Source organism: Erpetoichthys calabaricus, chromosome 4, assembly GCF_900747795.2.
Source record: "Erpetoichthys calabaricus chromosome 4, fErpCal1.3, whole genome shotgun sequence".
Classification (NCBI taxonomy): Eukaryota; Metazoa; Chordata; class Cladistia; order Polypteriformes; family Polypteridae; genus Erpetoichthys; species Erpetoichthys calabaricus.
The window spans coordinates 119,095,374-119,114,722 of record NC_041397.2 but is presented as its reverse complement, the minus strand read 5'-3'; positions in this window follow the sequence as shown (position 1 = coordinate 119,114,722).

The following is a 19,349-nucleotide window of genomic DNA, read 5'->3' as shown; positions in this document are numbered from 1 at the left end:
ACAGATAACTCCTGTGTTTTAATGGAATATTCTTAACTATTTATTTATTCATCCTGGACACAGAATATGTATTTCATGAACTAGGAACACTTTGATTCTTTTTGGTTTTTTTTTTGTTTTTTTTTATAAACACTACACTTTTTTGCATTTTATGCCTTGTCTGTCTCCTCAGTTGCTACTGGTCCATCCTTGGTTTATGAACTACTAAATTCTCCATCAAGGAATTATGCCAAGGACCACTGGCTTGGGCCATCACAGGCCCTCCCATAGTATGTTTATTGTTACATTCTGGTTTGCTTGAAAAATGCTGTGTGAAATGTAACCAAATTAGCTTGAGACTGTAACAAAATAAATAATTATCTCCAGATTGTGCACAAAGCAAACAGACAGCGTGAAAATTATTTTCTTCTTCTTTTTTTTATTACTTAGCCTATACTTCATTATTGTACTGGAATTAGTATATTAAAAATTGGTTACTAAACCAATTAAATCAAAATTAAGTATTTTTGGCTAATTATTTGTAATGATTTGTAACTGTCTTTGTCTTACTAATTTTGCATTTATATGTGTGTAGAATGCAAAACTATATTATTTTTATATAGATTTTTTGTACCTACTTGAGCTATGAGTTCACCTGTAATTTACATCTTCAGCAGGCAGGAATTCTTTGATAGGCACTGTTAAAGTCCAATGATTTTGAAGTTCACTTCCTGTGTATAATATAGTGAATCCACATTTTAGCACCATTAGTATCACTCCTTTTCTTTTTGTGGAATATTTGCACATGAATTGTGTGCTATTTATTCATTTTGTTGGTCTGGTGACACCATTTTGTATTTCTGTCATCAATAATTTGTAGCTTATTTTGCATTCCCATGGCCATGGTTGTTTATGGTTGTTAAGTACATTGTCGGGCATGTCTTAGCACCCTCTGACTATTTAAGATGGCAGCATGCATGCCTTTCTACAGCTTGTTTAAAAATAATAAAACAAATTAGAAAAGGTATTTTGCAGTATTTTAGGTATATGGTTTAAACAATGTTCCTAGTCTTGACTTTTGCCGCTTTACCAAGTATGATTCAGTCAGACTCCTTTGCCTAATTCTGATCACAATCTAAGTAATTTAGTAAACATCACGAACCAACAAAATTTTCATAACACATAATGGCTAGCATATGGTTTAGGATGAATGTGAAGCAAAATTGCTTTGTTTCTCTAATCAAGAATTTTGAATACTGAAAAGCTGTTTGGTGACCAAGGACACATGTAATAATTTTAGAAAAAATATAGCTGAATACCATCCAGTACATGAATAAAGATACTGGATTGTTGTTACACTATTCTTTGAAAAATCTTTAACCTGAGAAACATACTATACTATAACAGCAGGTAAAATGAAATACCTGAAACCCCTGTGAATCTTTTGGAATGTGCTTCAGCATCATTTGTCAAGAATGTGCATAGGTTAAGCTAGCACTTTATTTGGAAAAAAATTGCTAATGAATTAACAGGGACATAATAGGCATCCACAGTGTGTGACCTGGGATTAGTGTAAGGTCTCTGTCCCTCTTGCTTGTCTAATGTTTGTAAGGGTGTCCTGCCGTGAACGTTTTTACTCCCATATATGACCATTTTGGAGACAACCAGCCAACCTTGTAAACCCTGAAAATAGCTATTAAACTGGATGAGAGAGAGAATAGCATACAGAATTTAAAAGATTTGTTTTTCTCTTCTTATTCTTTGTGCTATACCCCTGTGGTCTGTCAGGTTCATAATTGATAATTGTTCACAATAATAAACAATTAAAGAAGTTAATGTTCCAGGATGATGTGAGCACAGCAGGTAGCTCAAAAAGATAAACCATCACATACATCTTACGAACTGTGAACTTGATGTAAAGCAATACCTTTTTCAGTGCTAGACACCTATTGCTGGCTGGGGATGTATATTGGGAATTCTAATATTTAAAGTGGAAGGTATGTGAAGTACTTAACGTTTTTTCATAATAAATCTTTCAAGAAAGTGGATTAATAACCCTGGTGAAGAGAACAGACTAATCTGTCATATTTTTCTGGATTTTTATATTAATAAAGACTGAAATGTGAATTACAACAGATGATTTATTTATATACTAATATATCACACCATTAAGTAACTCATTTTTATTACTTTGTTTGTGCTCTTGTGCTGTACAGTGTACAGTATGTAACGTAGCTTTGAGAAATGCACCTCAAAAAGTCTCTTATTAACAGTCGTTCCTCGGTGTAAGTTGTCAGTCTGGTATTACCTTTTTTATTACCCACAGATCCCCTTTATTATCTACAGATCTCCTTTTTAATGCTTTGGTGTTTCTTTTTTTATGCATTCAGTCCCTCTCTGGGACACTCTTCCTTTTTTTATTGCTATACTTTGTACACTATTATCACACGAACATTGATGCAGACCACAGGAGATGCCTGTAGGAAAATAAAAAAAATCTCTTCTGTCGTTCTAAAGGCATTATGGTACACTCTGCCTTTTTCCTCATGTTAGCTCTTATCACATACTCTTCTATAGCATCTCTTTTCTGTCAGACTGATTAACTTTCCCTTTCTTTGAAACACTACCCTGATATTGTGGTTTGTGGTTGTGTTGGATTGATGCCTTTCTGAAGTCATTTTAAACCACTTATCTTTTTTGGAAAAAAAAAAAGTTGCTTAAAGCAATCACTGGGCAGGCAGTTTCAAGACAGCTAGTTCATACTATGGAAGAGATGTGATAAAGTGAGGCTATTGACAGTGATTAAAAAAGACAAACGAAACAATCATTTCTTTGTTGTGTCACCATTCTCAACTATACTGCTTGAAATTGAGGGAGCAGAGTATGCTCAGTTTTATTGAAGAATACATCAGAATTGTATACTCTTTTCTCATCAGATTTAAATACTGACAGAAAATGATCGAAACTTCATACAAGGAAAGAGTCATGCGATACTCTCATGCGATACTCCTTAACAGCACTCCTCCTTTTTCTCTTTTTTCCTGTTGAGCTGTACTTTAAAGTAAATTAAGCAAATACTTTATTGATGTATCAATGTTTGTTGCAAGGAATATAATTTTGTGAAGCTACAAATAAAACATCAATATAAACATTTAACCTAAAGACAGCAGTAATTATTTTTCCTCATCAGCAAGCAAGAATCCAATTTAACACAAAGGCACTTACTGTAGACATATTCATCAAATTATTGCAGATGGCTGTTAAAATCAAGATGCTACATTAATCCAGCTAAAAGCTTGTGTATAAGTACCTGTAAAAAATCTGGGAGTCCTGGCTTTGATTGAACGAAGCCATTTTTAAAGTGAACAGAGGGCAGATGGGTGGATGGGTCAGAACAGGTCTCAGTGGTATAATGTTTCCATCTGCAAAAGTAGATTGAATCCACAGTGGAAAATGGTAAAACGTTATATTAGAAGTTATGCCCACCACTATGTCTAGATGCTTCTTGTCCTTGCCCAAGGAGAAGGTTAATATATTTTTTGTAACTGAGCTGTAGAAAATGATCACTGCCTCCTTTAGTTGTCTCAGAAGGAACAGGCTCTGGTAAGCTTCCATTATTATAACAGATTTGTTGACTTCCCATGTTAGAGTGCTGGAAATAGTGGTGCACAAGAACTTGAAGTTGTCAGTCAATTACTTCTTTAATCTGGCCATTAACATACAAAACTGGAGTAGTCTTTTGATGTGTCTACCACCACATCGTTTATTGTCTTGAATATTTACATCCAGACTTTTAAGGCTACACCATTTGGCCAGTTAGTCATATGTAGAAAATATAATCAATCAGTGTTTGTGATTGATGCTTTAAAGAGCTATGTAGACTTATGTATGTGATTTTTTTTGTGTTACATTTATGCATTTATACCTATTTTTAGCTTGTGCCTAGCCACTAAAGCAAAAATATTAAAGATTGCCGGGCAAGTTGCCCTAGGAATATTAGATACCGTGTGAGTTGTGAAACAAAAACTCTTTCAAATGTATATATCTAGAGATATATTAAAAAAAAAAACATTTGGATATCTACCACAAATATACTTATAAGTTGGAGAACTTATGAGAATATTTGGTTACATAGTGAAAAATTGGCCACTTTTTTAAAGTAATATTTGTGTAAGATATATACAAAATACAGCAGCCACCACACCAGGCTCGACTACATGCCTGCTTGTTCATGGATTTCCTTTACCTCATGACAAATGAGTGATGCCCTGTTCAAATTCATCGAGCCATACAGTTTTTGGACTGTTTCTCTGAACCAAGACACTTGGACATAGTTAGAGAGCCAAGAACTCAGCAATTGATATAAAACTTGTCCCCTGATCCTATTGTACCACAGCCACTTCTTCTTATCATAATCTGCCTTCCTGCGCTTTAATATCTCCTTGTTTGAACAAGGTAAATCAGCATTAAAAACTCTGAATGTTTGTAAGCCACCCTAATTTGGAGTGTTCCGAAGAAATGTAATAATTTGCTTCATGAGGTGGAAGTATGTAACAAACAAGAATAAGTTGCATCAGATATTTGAAATAATAAAATGTGTGCCTGAATTTAAATGTTTTAAGTCTACATATTTTCAATTTTAATAGAAATTTGTAATGTTTTATCCTTTGATCCAGGTCCATACAGTGCGTAGATCCCTAGTAAAGGATTGAAAATCAAAAAATAACATCATTTTCATAATCACTGACCTTGAAACAGCCTGAAACGATGCCCCACATGCTTATGTTTAAAAATTGTCATTTTAAACTGATGGTAGTGACTAGGACCACTAGTAAAGAATCAAATATAAACAAATGTATTCATAATCAACAACCTCAAAATTTCATAAAATGGCACTCCATATGCATATATTACTTGTCCCCATTTTTTGTAGTTTTGTGAAAGGAAAAACTTTGACCCCTTGTATCCCATTGGGGGCAGGGGGGTGAAACATTAGGGTTGATGCACAACTTCAAGTCTTTCTGATCATTTTTGCTGATGACACCTATTGGCTTACTCCTTATCATAAGGGTGTAATTTCCTGCTCAAAACATGATTTAAAATTCCATCCATCTATCCATTTTTCAACCCACTGAATCCAAACACAGGGGTCTGCTGGAGCCAATCCCAGCCAACACAGGGCATGAACCAATCCCAGGCAGGGTGCCAACCCACCGCAGGACACACACAAACACCAAGCATACACTAGGGCCAATTTAGAATCGCCAATCCACCTAACCAGCATGTCTTTGGACTGTGGGAGGAAACCCACTCAGACACGGGGAGAACATGCAAAGTCCACGCAGGGAGGGCCCGGGAAGCGAACCCGGGTCCTCAGGTCTCCCAACTGCGAGGCAGCAATGCTACCCACTGCGATACCGTGCCATCCTGATCTAAAAATGTCTTAAAAATTAGTTTTCGGGTCTAGATGGCCAAAAATAGGGGAGAACTACGAAAAGCTCAACATCTTGATGAGTCAAATGGTGCATCATATGTGGGGCTTTTCTTGTACAGGTGACTCAGGGGGTTGCAGACCAAAAAAAGAATTCAAATGATTTCAAAGCATTCGTACTTGTAATTAATTCTTACAAACACAAAATTCAAGCTAAATGCTACTTTCTATTGTTTGAGTATTTTGTCATTTTCCATCTATTGTCAGGTCTGACATCATCAAACTTTAAAATTTGTTCAGAATTCACATGTGAAAGGCAGTTTTTTTCTTGTGCAAAGAAATATCTGGATGTCAGAAATATTTGAGTTACGAAGATTTCTGCGGTGCTGTTTTAACAGTGAAATATTTCATAAGAAAAATGTAATACAGAAAGATAAATGCATGCTTACATTGATAAAGATAAAATGCATTTAAGTGATCATGTAAGTGCATCATAATGGTACAGTGATAGGTACCGCTGCCTAAAATTTACAGTGCCAGGGTATGCTTCCAGTGATAGTTATTGTCTATTGTATTAACAAAGCAGAGATGATAAGGAGTGTTAGGGCACCTGTAGGTAAACCTTACATAACAGAAATTTAAAAGAAAAAAATATGAGTAAATAGAGGTAAAGAAAATGTCTTTTCAGCCTAGTTCTGACTATTCAAGATGGCAGTTCTTCCTGGTATAATGGTTTCTGGCATGAAGAGTCTGAACCAGGCAGACATACACCAGAAGTGTCATAGGTGATGGAAAAGCCATCAATCTTCCAGTCTGCAGAGGGAGAAAAAGATAGGCATTATCATGAGCGCCAACCCCTGGAACGGCAGGGAACTACCATCACCAGAGTCCTAAAACTATCCCCTATGTGCACACACATGACACTATATAAAATAAGCATGAACTCTGTCTATTTGCATTTGTTTACTCCAAGCCTCTCAGTTCTCTTCATTATCCCAGAAACATTCATATTAAGTTAATTTGTGTCTTTGAGAAGAGAAATAGTGTGTATATGTAAGTTCCAGCTAGATTAGGCTCTAGCTCCTTGTGACCATGTAATAGAATTAGCAGGTTCAAGAAATGAATGGATTTACTGATGAAACACATTTTGCCGCTTATTATTTAAAATATTTTTGAGATATGGCAATATACTCTGCTACTTGCAAAATTTGTTATGGATATCATATAGCAACAGTAATTTAACGGTATTTGGCATTTTGAAATTCTAATTAAGTTTTCCACATGCTTGATCAGGAAATGGGCAGAATTAATTAATAATTATTTATTAATTAGGAGAAGAAATATTTTTATTGAAATACAATTTAGGTTAATGAACAAGTAAAAGGATGAAACATTATGTGAACAGAGTAAAGATTTAGAAATAGTATGTCTATTGTTACATAGTATTTTGGGGTGGATATACATCAATAGCACTATGCAACTGACAATCCATTAATACATTTTTGAAACCCACTTAAGGTAAGTTTAGGGTGAGATGGACAATGCGCTTTACCAACAGCCCTGGTCCTTGCAGTAACTAACCCAGGACAGGTCACCAGTTCATAAGGAGACACATTAACTCACACACAACATTGATTCATTATGGCCCAATTTAGAGTCATTAATCAACCTATCTTTCAAGCTTTTGGGATGTGGACAGAAAACCCAAACAGCCTGAGAAAATCCCCCACATTAAGCAGCCAACCTAAGATTCAAACTCAGTCTAATGGAACTTGAGCCACTGTGCCACCCAATGCAATTAATTATCATTTTAATTTCACTTATTATTCACAGATGAAGGGCAATAATAGAACAAAAAAAACGTGTATATTGAAGGGTGAAGAACTGCCGACCACTGACCTAGTTTTCTTTAAGGCACTATCATGTTAATAGGTTTTCACTGCATTAATTTGCATGACAATGCTTTAGGAGATTCTGCATTATGATATATTAGGGGATTTTAAATGTGGAATCAGACCATAGATGAGTGAGTAGGGTTGTTGGCATATTCCTACTGCTAGAACCAGGGCACCGAATCAGTGAAAAACCTCTTCAGGAAAGAAAAGCTTACAGTGGATGCATAAGCTGTGGTGGGCTGGCACCCTGCCCGGGGTTTGTTTCCTGCCTTGCTCCCTGTGTTGGCTGGGATTGGCTCCAGCAGACCCTGTGACCCTGTAGTTAGGATATAGCAGGTTGGATAATGGATGGGTAAATGGATGGATGCATAAGTCTTAAAAAGCCTAAGAGAGTAGTAGTATATCAGGTGAGCGTTTTCCTTTCAAAGTCTGCACGTCTGACATTGCGGTCAGCAACACAGGAGCGCCACAAGGGACTGTACTTTCTCCGGTCCTGTTCAGCCTATATACATCGGACTTCCAATACAACTCGGAGTCCTGCCATGTGCAAAAGTTCGCTGATGACACTGCTATCGTGGGCTGCATCAGGAATGGGCTAGAGGATGAGTATAGGGACCTAATCAATGACTTTGTTAAATGGTGCGACTCAAACTACCTACAACTGAACACCAGCAAAACCAAGGAGTTGGTGGTGGATTTTAGGAGGTCCAGACCCCTCATAGACCCCGTGATCATCAAAGGTGACTGTGTGCAGATGGTGCAGACCTATAAATATCTGGGAGTGCAGCTGGATGATAAATTAGACTGGACTGCCAATACTGATGTGCTGTGCAAGAAAGGACAGAGCCGACTATACTTCCTTAGAAGGCTGGCGTCCTTCAATATCTGCAATAAGATGCTGCAGATGTTCTATCAGACATCTGGCGAGCGCCCTCTTCTACATGGTGGTGTGCTGGGGAGGCAGCATTAAGAGGAAAGACGCCTCACGCCTCGACAAACTGGTGAGGAAGGCAGGCTCTATTGTTGGCATGGAGCTGGACAGTTTAACATCTGTGGCAGAGCGAAGGGCGCTCAGCAGGCTCCTATCAATTATGGAGAATCCACTGCATCCACTAAATAGTATCATCTCCAGACAGAAGAGCAGCTTCAGCGACAGACTGCTGTCAATGTCCTGCTCCACTGACAGATTGAGGAAATCGTTCCTCCCCCAAACTATGCGACTCTTCAATTCCACCCGGGGGTGTAAACGTTAACATTTAACATTATACAAAGTTATTGTCTGTTTTTCACCTGCATTATTATCATTCTTTAATTTAATATTATTTATTGTATCATTATGCTGCTGCTGGAGAATGTGAATTTCCCATTGGGATTAATAAAGTATCTATCTATCTATCTATCTATCTATCTATCTATCTATCTATCTATCTATCTATCTATCTATCTATCTATCTATCTATCTATCTATCTATCTATCTATCTATCTATCTATCTATCTATCTATCTATCTAAAAATTAGTTGAACTATAAAGACTGATGAGCTTCATCCGTTAGCTTCAATGTGTGCTAAAAAAAATGTTTTCTCAGAAATTTCAGGAAAATTGACTGATTACTTTATTTCCTCCTTTGCTTCTGCATCATTTTTGAAAACCCAGCAGTGTTATAATCTAAAAGAAGCAGTCCTGGAAAATGCAGGAGAATATTTCTGAAGAGAGAAGAAAAAGGCAGTGAAGAAACCTTGGTTCACAGATTCAATGTTAAGAAAAATAAATGATGGTAGAAAGTGGTAAAACCAAAGGAGAGAAAAGGGACAAAGAAGCATAGGAAGCTGAACAAGGAATTGAGGAGAGAGAAAGATGAGGCGAGAGACTGGAGGTGGGAAGACTGGTGAACAAAACATTTCTAATTAAATGGAGCTAGAAAAATGGATGCTGTGCACCAAAAAGTTAGGGAAATGACAGAAGAAGTTAAGAAAATAAAGACTAGGAATAGGAAATAGCAAAGCGGTATTTGTGATTGAAACTGAAAATATTAAATTGCAATTGAGAGAATATATCAAATAATTTTATAGAAATGGTATAATCCTCAAGAACTCAATTTGAAAAATAAAGAAGAGCTCAACAGACACCAGTTAGGATCAGAGATGTTGCAATAAGAGGTAGCTGAAGCTCTGAAGCATTTGATTTCTTAGTCCTTTGAAGTCATTTCAATTTGTGAAAAAGGGAATATTATAAAAAGGAATTTGAATTGTGGTTTAGGACAATCCTGATTAAACTAGATAAGATTTATTTATGCAGTGCAGAGTACTCCAATTCCTAGCTTAATAAAATGTGAATTACCATTTGGTCCACCTTATACAAATGTCTTAAATGCTTGTCCACTAGAAACATTTCATATGTGAACACAAACACACAATCTCAGAAAAAGTAAACTCACAAAATTAGGGGAAACAAGTACAAAACATCTCCATTAATATGCTTCTTCTTAAATTGCTAAGTCTCCCCACTTGCGATAGCAATTTTTTTTTTTTTTGTTTTTTTTTAGTAGGGTAGTTTGCTCATCATTGATATTATTCTTAAGTGCCATTGGAAGAAAATGCTAACACAGATACCTTTTTCAATCTAATGCATTATTTGGGAAAGGACAGGAATGACTTCTTCAACAAAAGCTCCTGACATTTGTTTCCAGTCAGGGATTCTTCATACTCTGAAATGGAGGGTCTCTCCTGCTTGCAAAAATAGCAGTGACATCGGGATCCAAACACAAATAAGGAGGTTTTGACATTAGTCAATAAAATATGAAAGTGCAAATTAAAATTACTGTACAAATTAGCACTTAAAGTACTCAAAGGCTCCTTCATGTTTACAGTTGAACACTTGGTCACTGCTTTAGTATGAACAAAGAGAGAAGTAAGAGCCAAACAATCTAGGCTTTGGTTATAGACAAAATTTTCTAAAATCTCACATAGTTTTCATTTATAAAATCTAAAAGGGTGAACAACATACTGTTCTTTACACCACCTGCCTACCAACACAGTGTGCAGCAACAAGCTGCACCATCAAGTGTTTATAATGGTGAAGGCCAGCAGCGCCTGAAGTGGGCCATTATTCACAGTCATATCTTCTCTTTTTTTATTAGGATACCAACAGTGCCCAAAGTTTCACAGCACCCCCATCTCGCAAAACTGCTCTCCAATTGAAGGTAATTGTATCACCATGAGTACCACCCATTGGTGCCCTTTGGGGGATAAGGAGGTGACCAACCCAAAAGAAAGCCAAGTGATATATTTTTTTCAGTATTGCTGTCTGCATGTTAATGGATTTAAAATGCAATTACTGTGGCAAAACAATCAATTGTATTCTGCTTTCAACTTTTACTTTGCATTGTGGGCATTAATTACTTAACTATTCATCAGTCCTTCAGTACTTTCAATCATTCTCTTCAGAAATTTCTGCATCAAAAGTTCACTATCCACATCAAAATTCTTATATTTTGATTCTGGAAAAATGTAAAAATTGCATGTGCACCAGAGAAAATTTTAAATTGTTCGCCCATCCAGAAAAGATGAAGAATGTGCCATAAGGAGTCTGGTCACAGGGATGCATTTTGAGGCTGTTTCCGTTTAATAGTGTGATTTTTCATTATTATTTTTGGATCATTATTAAATTTGTTTTTACAAAGAAAGTGGACAAGAAGAGTAACAATGCCTCCAAAGCATCCTCCTGTTGCCACCCAAACACAGTTCAGCTTTTCAGTCAATAGGTATCTGTTCTTTTAAAATTGCCTTATTTTACTTTGCCATCTGTTATATCTATTCATTTTGGGTTTGAAATGTTTATTTATATCAGAACATGCCCATTTCAGTGTAGAATGAAATGTAATTGGCTTCAGAAAGGTAATGAAATTGTTGTATAAACCTTTGTACTGTAGTCTGTCACCTTGTTTTTATGTTTATGCTGCTTTAAGCATGTACATTTCCCCTTGGAATCAATAAAGTTTATCTAATGTAATCAAATCTAATCTAATCTAATCTAATCTGATCTGATCTGATCTAAACATGCACACTATTGAGTCTATAAAGTGTTGAACAAATATGTAATTAGTATTTAGATGCTTTATGTTATGCAGAAGCCTCCCTGTTGGACTGTACATACAGTTGCTTCCGAGTGTGTGGACATTTTATTAACCTGGTCAATAATTGACTTTCAATTCCACAGCAGCAGTTCTAGCACAAAGTTGACCAGTGGCTTATGTCACAGTATAGTACACACAATGCTCTGATCCCCCTCCAATGGCTCAGAACTTTATTGAAGTTAATTCAGAGAAAATGAAAGCACGACTATAGTCTTCAGTGGCTTTAGACCAGGGGTTCTCAAAGTCAGACCTGGGCCCACTGTGGCTTCAGGTTTTTGGTTCAACCAGATTCATAATCAGTGACAACTTATAACACTGATCTCAATTAATTAACTGGTACTTTTTTCTCTTCTCTTATTCTACATTAAGAAAGCACAGCAGCATGATTTTTACTTTTATAAGACATTTAGAAATATTTCTGCTTTCGCTATAGATTTAAATGCTTAACTCACTTTTGTTACTTTCATTATATTTTACCCTTTCTCTGTGCAGTTTGCTCCCTTCATTTTATCTTATTAATGGCAATTAAAATCGAGCAGGGCAGACACCCAGGCAAACGACATTGAATCATGAAAGGCTTTAACTACTTTAGCATTAGATCCACTAATTAGAAAACAATGGATTAATTAAACAATTAGAACACCTGGAAAAATAGAATGAACATCAAGATGAAAGTATTGTTAAGAAGAAAAAAAATACATTATTCCCATATCACTGCATTTTAATATATATTTTTTTTTTACCAAACTTAGTTTTCTAATCTCTATATTGCTTCCAAAACACAGAATCTGGGCAATAACAGTTCACTTAATTAGCCCAGGATTCCAATTAAAAACAGAAGCTGGTTGAAACAAAAATCTGCAGCCACAGGGTGTCCCCAGGACCGACATTGAGAACCCTTGCTTTAGACCACTTTTTGACATATAAATATCAGACTTTGGATTTACTAGAGTACACTAATTTTTCTTTGTATTCGGCAAATGATTAGTATTGCTATATTTTATGAAATTGCTTGCAGAGTGGAAAAGTCAAGTGTGAAAACTTGGCTAAGGACAAGTAGGTTAAATGCAAGTTTATTTGTGCATGTATGTGTTCACCTAACTAATATTCTTCAGCATCAGAATGAACTCTCAAAATTATGAAAATGTTCAGGCAAAACAAGTAGTGACTACATCTGCTGTTTAAGCAAAAATGATTCATCTCTCGTATAATCAAAGCGGTGTTAAGACTCCAACCTCACTGCCTTCACCAAAGACACAACCATATTACTCAAAAATTGTGAGCATCATATATGCCAATAATAAAAAACAGAATGGAGCGCTGCAGTGCATGCAGTGAACACATGGAAATAATAATCTTTTCTATTCAACCACTCAATTTTAGACTTTACAAGTTTATTAGAATATAATATCACTAACTGAATTGCTTATTGTAAAAAATGTATTTTAAATTGATGAAAGTAAATGCTATTTTGGGTTCTTTTCTAATATTGCTGTTTAATATTAAAGAAATAAACTCTTCAGCTCTTTCTTATTAATTCTGTTGCTCTCAATGAACATTTCTTAATTTTGTGGCTTGAAGAAAATTTTACCCCCAACATCGTGTAAACGTTTTTGCGAATAATTTGGTTTCCAAGCACTGGTGAAAGCAAAAAGAGTTCTGACATCAACATTTGTTATATGTGATGATAAACATTGCTTAATGCATTGTTTAATGTACTCTGTGTATTATATATAATCCAATACAATACAATTTATTTTTGTATAGCCCAAAATCACACAAGAAGTTCCGCAATGGGCTTAAACAGGCCCTGCCTCTTGACTACCCCCCAGCCTTGACTCTCTAAGAAGACAAGGAAAAACTTCCAAAAAAACCCTTGTAGGGTAAAAAATGGAAGAAATCTTGGGATAGGCAGTTCAAAGAGAGTCCCCTTTCCAGGTAGGTTGTGCATGCAGTGGGTGTCACAAAAAGGGGGTCAATACAATACAATGCACAGAACAAAACAGAAGTAATCCTCAATGCAGTATAATAGTAAAATAAAAATAATAGTACAGAGCAGAATTTAACAGTAGATGATATCACATAATATGATTTGGATTTTATTTATTTATTATATCTGGAAACCAACAAAGTTCTTACACTTCTTTCCTCATTGGGCCCATACTCCAGGATTGTGCCAATTCCAGTATCTTGGACATTTCACTCTTCAGTAGTTTGTTTGATCATTATTTGACTAAAACTTTGCTGCTGCTTCCATGACAGTGTAAGAAAAGGTTTCTAGTGTAAAAAAACTATTATTATTATTAGTGTGAAACCACTTATGGTATGTATAAATAAGCATTGTGCATATCATCAGAGCATGCAAAATGATGAGGTCCAGTAAGAAAGTGCTCCACATCCCACTTTATATGTGTCTGTAAGAGGTTTCTTTGTTATACTACTTGATTTGACTTAGTTGTGTAAATTTGATGTTTTGGATCAATATGCAGCTTGACGAGGAAGCTATAATGAAATCTTGTTTTCTTCTGTAAAGCAGTTTGTGATTGGTGAGGGAGGGTGGCAGGTGTTATTGGAGTTAGGGGGACTGGAACTTAAGTACTATCATTTTTTTTTCCTAAAAGACTAATTGCTTAAACAGTTCGTGTTCACATTCCTAAAACTGCACAGATTAAATTGGATCAAATTGATGAAGGCCTTAAAGTGTATATGAATCGACTAATCCATTTTCAGATGATCAAGTATAATAGAAAGTACAAGAAATGCTCTGTAAACTTTGTTGGACTCACTCAATACTACAGCAGAGATATTCTGAATGAGAATAACCATAAAAAAGACAAAAGTTATGAAGACTGGAAATAACAAATAGATGGATTGTGCATAAGAATTAATAAAAACATATTCAAACAAGTGTGTCGGTTTAAATATCTATTTAAAAATGGTTATAGTAAGAAAGAAGTTAAATTGAGAAAGCAAAGTTCTGACCAGCAAATTGAAAAACTAAATGAAAAAGCAAATATTAAACGCCCTACAGTTTTTACTTTATGCAGCAGAAACCTTGATACTAAGGAAAGAGATAATAAATTTTACAACCATGAGAGATGTGGTTTTGGAGAAGCATAAAGTAAATAAGCTGGAGAGAAAGGGTGAGTATTGAAGTGGTTATTAGAAGAGCAGGAGAGGAAAGGGCATTGATCAGAATAGAGAAGATGATTGGGACAAGTCCTTAGGCATGACAGGCTGCAAACAGATAAGGTTGAATGGACATTTGAGGGAGTAAAAAGCATGAACAAGTGAAGATGTTGAAACTAGGTACAGCTAAAGAGAATGTAGCATACTAGAGTATGAAAAGAAAGGTGTAATACAGGACAAGTTGGAGTGGGCATTCCATGACAATCTGTGGGTGGGAAATTAATGACTGAATGATTGAATTTAATATCCCTTAAAGATAGGGTGAGAAGCTCAGTCATCCGGGAGGGGCTCAGAGTAGAGCCGCTGCTCCTCAGCATCGAGAGGAGTCAGATGAGGTGGCTCGGGCATCTGATCAGGATGCCTCCTGGACGTCTCCCTGGTGAGGTGTTCCGGGCATGTTCAACCGGGAGGAGGCCCCGGGGAAGACCCAGGACATACTGGAGGGACTATGTCTCCCGGCTGGCCTGGAAATGCCTCGGAATTCTCCCGGAAGAGCTAGAAGAAGTGGCCGGGGAGAGAGAAGTCTGGGTATCTCTGCTCAAGCTGCTGCCCCCGCGACCCGACCTCGGATAAGCGGAAGAGGACAGATGGATGGATGGATGATTGAATGAATGGATGAATGACAATATTATAATGTAATAGCTGACATTAGTGTGCTTTATTAACTTTAAAAATGTAGAACTCATCTTTCTTCTCCTTCAAAAATACTTGTTTGTTGTGCAAATAACAGGTAGCTCATTTGGTACTTTCTTACTGTTGCATTGCTGATAACTGTGACATGTTGACTGAGATTTCAACCTTTAAATCATGATAATTTTATTCCAGTCCCTACCTGTAATTTTCATATTACCTTGAGGAAGTCATTTTACCTGCATGGGCTCGGTTTTCTTGAAAAATGATGACAATTAAAAATGCATGTTTGTAAGTTAATTTGAATAAAGTGTAAACTAACAAATGTAAATGCATTGAGGAACAGGACTTAAAAAGTATTCCTTATACAATGTTTAAAATTTAATCACAATAACAAATGAATCATTTTACTACAAACACAAAATATCCACAGAGCAGGCAGCTGCAGTAATCCATATAAATCTGTAAAAAGACAAGTTAGAATGTTACTAGAAATTAACCTACTAGATTTTTATTTTAGTATGACAGTTCAGGGGATAAAGACTTAAAAAATAATGCATGGTATATCATTGATGTCTTTTCGGTGACAAAAATAGAAAGAGGCTGAGAGTGAGAGAAGGATTGATGACATCTTGGAAACAGGTGCAGAAAGAGAGTCCAGGAAAGACAAGCAACAAATCTGAATGAGCCTCTTGAAGATTCTGGACCACCTTGACCTCAGAACAGCTTGAAGACATGCAGCTGACTGTTTCAGCTGTCATATTGGATCACAGAGAGTCACCAGAACAACCAAGTATTCAGAGGTTCTGTTTTTTAGGTATTTGAAAGTTACTAGTAAGGTCTTGAAGATGACCTGAAATTAGACAGGGAGGCACAGAAGTTGACACAGCTGAAAAATTCTATGAACCTGGCACTTGGCATAAGTTATGGCTTGGACAATGTGAGAACTATGAACAAACAGCAGTTTATTTATGGTGCTCATTAGGAGATCATTGTAGAGGGACTCTCAGTAATTAAAGAAAGGAGAACTGGATAGTACAGCAAAAACTGAAATGTAACCTGTTATAGTTACACAAAGCTTATTGCAAATATAGGTATATTAACCACAAATTATTTGTCAAATGTCTCTCTATCTGTTGCGAGAAGAAAGCACAGGCTATATTTTGCACTAATTATGAACCACACTAAAAATTCAGTAATTTCTGCGTTTTAGTCCATCCTTATTTTGCACAGCACCATCAATAACTTCCTCCATAATAAAGTGCTCTACATATCAAACAAGAGTACAAGTCAGTGCACTAAATGGGGGATCAAATTTGCTAATCTATAGTAAAAACAAGAGTACATTTTTCCTGATGATTTAAGTATAGTTGTCTCTCTCCAAAATATAGTATGATTATGTCCTTCCTTTTAGTTGTGCTCATTCATATGTAGCCCGATGGTAGTGTAAAAAATGCTTCAGACAAGCAAACTGCAAATAAATTGAACACCACTAGTTCTTTCTTTATGCAAATTCTTGACAGGAACCTGCAAACATGAAAAGGGAAAATAAATCATGGCTTGAAAGAGGCATTAAAACATCAAAATATATACATAAGAAATAAACTCATGAGAACTTAGCAGTGTAAAACTGTGAAAAATAAAATACCAGTGGAGTGAATTGTGGTCATGTAAGTATGTATGTATAAAGTATTGTAATTCCTCACTCACCCCAAGTTTACAGAATTGCTGTTCGAGTGTTTTGGTTACAACATAATAACTTGGGAACAGATAGAAACATTGTCTAATTGGCAGTATTGGCACAAGATTAGGTCAAATATTCCACAATATAACACAAAATAAAACAAATGTAAATTATATTAGAAATAATAAAGTATACATGGTTAATCTGATTGCATTCCAGCATACCCTTTTAAATGAGTTAAATTATTTCACTAGAATAGATCTACCCAAACTACATAGAATAATTTCTAAAACCATCAAACTGCATCCTTGAATCAAAACCAACAGGCTTTTTAGAAGAAGACTCTGATGTGCTAATTGATAGTATACTTGACATAGTAACTTTAGACCAATATCTAACCTGCCTTTCTTAAGTAAAATTATGGAAAAGGCAGTATTTACGCACCTAAATGATTACTTGATTCAGCATTCTATTCTTGACAAGTTTCGATCAGGTTTTAGAGCAAATCGTACAGAAACAGCACTGGTTAAAGTAGCAAATGATTTGTTGGTTAATGTAGACAGGCTGTATATTTGTTCTTGTTCTCTTAACATGAGGGCATCATTTGCTGCCATAGACTACAATGTTCTTATACATAAATTGCCTTAGACAATGGGTGGGCCTCTCTGGCAGTGTCTTAAATTGGTTTTAGCCTTACTTAACTGGTAGATGATTCCTTGATAGTTGTGATGATTGTACTTTGAAGACCTATAATATTATATATTGTATACCACAAAGATCTATTCTGGGTCCCTGCTTTTTTCAATCTATATGCTTCCATTAGATCAGCTTATCTCAAAGCACAACGTGAGGTACCACAGCTATGCTGATGACACACAACTGTATTTATCAATAGCGCCTAATGACCCTAATGCTCTTGTCTCTCTGATCCAATGTCTTGTATTTCCGATTGGATGGGTAGTAACTTTCTCCAACTATATAAGGAGATAAGAGAAATTTTAGTGATTGACAAACATGGATATAGCGAGGGTATTAGAAAAAAATTGATCCCATAGGCATAAAAGTCAAGACAGAAGTGAAGAATTTAGGCGTAATTATTGATTCTGATCTAAACTTTAAATCTCATATTAACTAGATTACTAGATCTGAATTTTTTCACTTAAGGAATATAGCAAAATTAGACCTCCTATAACTTTACAAGATGCTGAAAAATTAGTTCATTCTTTTGTTTTTAGTCGACTAGATTACTATAATGTACTCCTTAACAGGACTACTTAAGAAATACATCAATTGGCTGCACCTAGTGCTGAATGCTGAAGAAAATCTGAGTACATCTCTCCAGTTTTAGCATCGTTACATTGTTAACAGAGTAATTCAGAACTGACTTTAAAATGTTACTAGTGGTTTATAAGCCTTAAACAATCTTGTTCTGTCCTATATTTTGGAATACCTGTCCCTCTACACCCCAAGTCGGAACCTTAGATCTTCATATTGAGGTCTGCTTATAATTCCAAGAGCTAAATTTAAAAGAATTGGGGAGGCAGTCTTTTGTTGTTATGTAACCAAAATCTGGAATATCTTACTGATTGAAATTCACCAGGCTACTACTGTGGATCAATAAAAAAACTGCTATAAACTCATTATTTTATTATGGCTTTTTTGTAGCTACATTTTAGTTGTATTTTCTGATAAACTGTATGGGCATAGAATTGTCATATTCTTCAAGGATCCACAATCTGTGCTAATCTCTACTATTATCTGCTGTATTTTCTGGTTCTTCTCTGTTGGCACCACCTGATCAAGTCACCATGCAACCATCTGTGATGATGGAATGAAGGCGGTTGTCTCAGCTGTCCACAAGACCAACATCATCAGATACTATCATGTGAAGCCTGAAAACACCATTTATGTTCGGTAGAATGCCCAGTGGAGCTGGATGGTCTTTTTGGCCTTGGAACCCCTGCAGATTTGACTTTTTCTCCAGCCTTTGTTACTTTTTCTTAAATATCATTGCCTAATCATATTTGTCTTTCATTTAATTTAACTATCTTTTTGTCATCTTGTGAAATACTTTGAGCTACATTGCTTGTATGAAATTCTGCTATATATGTGTTGTTGTTGTTGTTACATCTTATGTTCTAAGTATCTACAAGTAAGAGAATTACACAAGGAAAAGAATCTGAACATACATAATTAATTGCCCCTGATGAAAGCTATGCAGCTGAAATGTACCTTTAACATTCTTTTCATTTTGTTTTATTTAAGGAATTTTGCACGGTATGATGCCATGAACTGTGTTAAAGTCTGATGGGATCTAATGGCTGCAGCGGAACTCTCTTTTACAGTACATGGATGGCAATCAGATAGATGGAAGTCATGAAGCAGATATATGGGTGTTGAGGAGCAA